Below are 2544 nucleotides of genomic sequence, written 5' to 3'. Positions count from 1 at the left end.
TTAATTGGTATTTAATCGGATTAGATTAGCATAAGACCCTAATCACCCCCCCTCTAGGGTCTAACAATCGTCTCACCAATTGACCAAGTTGTGACTCTATCTGCTGATTCGAGTAATGAGTTCAGCTCCTCTTTAGAAATATTTTTCTAATTATGCGCTATCTGTTTCAGTTGAGTTTCCTACAAATAGATTCCTACCTTACGCCACGAGCGGTTGTAGTAGAGAGACTTTTACCACTAGTGTTGATAAGTTGCTTATTGGTTCGACTCTTCAGTTTGATCCGGCTGGACCTAAGGAGGTTCCTCAGCTAGTACGAGATCGGGGTCTCGTACATTACGACAGTTGATCACAAATGCTCTCCTTACTAAAGATTCCAGCTCTACTCAGGCTTTGAAGAAGCCAGATTATTTGTTCAGTGATCATGTTGAGGATCCAGATTATTTGTTCAGTGATCATGTTGAGGATCCATATGTGCTGACTCTTGATGATGAGCAATGGCTGAATGATGATGGCAGAAGTCCACTGTATATCCCTTCTATTCCTCTCCAGTATTCATTTGCACATTTAGAGGCACAAGCCGTGGGATGGGAGATGTCTTGGCATCTTACAAATGATCATGAGCGAGTCAACTATGGATTTATTACCTAGCATAAGACCCCAGGTTCAAATGTGTATAACTGTATTCGTGGCCTTCGACAAGGGATTCTGAGACTTAATATAGCACCGCCAGATGAAGTGTTGATAGCTGCAAACACAGTGAGGAACCATCTCGCCAGACTTGGGAGGAAACTCCCTACGAAAGAGTACAGGTGCTATGGTTAGGTTCACTCGCCTCCTAAGAGGTGGTGGACTCGTATGATGAGTTGTGTTCTCGGACGCTGGGAGAATGAACTGAAGCACAATAGATTGTATGCATCGGTATGTGCCATCATGTACGGATTACTGATTAGTATACACCATTTCCTAGTGTTGTTTGAGCTTTATAACCCTGACACCAACACTTTCTTGACTTGCAACAGGGAGTTAGGGTTAGCTGTTCATGAGATACAAAAGGTTTTCGGACTTCCGATGGGAGATTACCCGTACCAGGAGTATTTTCTTACCAATCGGCAGCTGAGGCAATTGAAGAGAGCTTCTTCTGATATGTATGATACGTTCTGGGATCTTACGTGTCACTATCAGACTTCTCTAATCAGTATGAGCCCCATGGTGAAGAAGAAGAAACAGATAAGCTTGAAGCAGTATGTTGATTATTTGTTTTAGCACTTGGAGTGATTCTGGCGAAGCTATTTGTGAGTTAGTCCCTCTGACTCCTTCTGTGATTAATGACCTGATTAAAAAGACCGGTGCTCAATCATTCACTACTGCTACTGTTGAGGGCCCCTTTCTGGTGGGGACCAAGTTTCAAACGTTCTTGTGGCATGCGCAGAAGCGTATTCGGCCTATGACTCTTCTGGCGGGGTATCTCGCCATTTGGTTGAAGAAGTACATCGTTCCATATCAATTTTTCGATGCTTTGCCGATTGAAGTTCTCTTCCTAACTATCCAATTAGCTCACGGGAAGGATCTCTCTCTACTTCCGGTGATGGTCGCCGATATTCATTGTGGGCTTAGATACATGGTCGATGGTCTTACGCAAATGGGGCACGAACCATCGACCGAGATCCTTTCCGTGAAAGTCGAGTTCCTATATACATATCTGATGACATGGCTCATCCTTCATCGCCCCGATTTGATGTCAGCGTCGAGCACTACCAATACCTCCGTCCCCTCCTGCAATCATTAGAGGAGAGCAAGTGGTTTTCAAAGACTTTCACCAAGGTGAAATAAGAGCTTCAAATCCACAAGTGTTGGGAGTTCTTCAAATGTTTTTCTCGTTTCTCGGGCCGTTATGAAGAGGTATTAATTGATGAAGAGAAGCCATGGACTGGTCGGGCTTCTCTTGATATGGGTTTTTTTTATTGGTTGGTGAAATCCACCTCGGATATCTTGTTCTTCAGGTGAAGAGTCGCTGCTATATAGAGCCTTATTTGCCTAGTCGGTTTGCTTATCAGTTCAGTTACGACCAACTGTATGTTGGGAACCCGATCCGAAGCTTGAGAATTGAGGGAGGTCTTATAGACGGTGTTCGAGCATGGATTTGGAGCATGACATGTTGTACGGGCACCATCTTCACTCTCCCTACATCCAGGCGTAAACCACAACTTAACTTCCTCAGCTGCAAGTGGGTTATTTTTGCGAATGAGCTTATGAATGTGAAGGACATCGCAGAGTTGGAGGCCGAATATTTAGTTCGAACTACTGTTAAGGCCGCTCGTGATGCTGAGCTTTTGAAGAAGCAGGGGAAGAAGCCTGTCAAACCCTCCCGCCAAGGCAAAGGTAGAGTGGAGGATGAGGAGGAGTTCCTTCCTACTGATGACGAAGAGGAGACTTCCGAAGAAGATCTTGGAGATATGGATATCAAATTTGGAAGCGCTGAGGAAGAACTTGAGATAGGTCTGTCAGACTCTTTCTTATCAGAATTAATGAGTCTGGCGTTTGCTC

This window comes from Asparagus officinalis, chromosome 2 (assembly GCF_001876935.1).
Source record: "Asparagus officinalis chromosome 2, Aspof.V1, whole genome shotgun sequence".
Classification (NCBI taxonomy): domain Eukaryota; kingdom Viridiplantae; phylum Streptophyta; class Magnoliopsida; order Asparagales; family Asparagaceae; genus Asparagus; species Asparagus officinalis.
Note: the sequence above shows the minus strand (reverse complement) of the source record.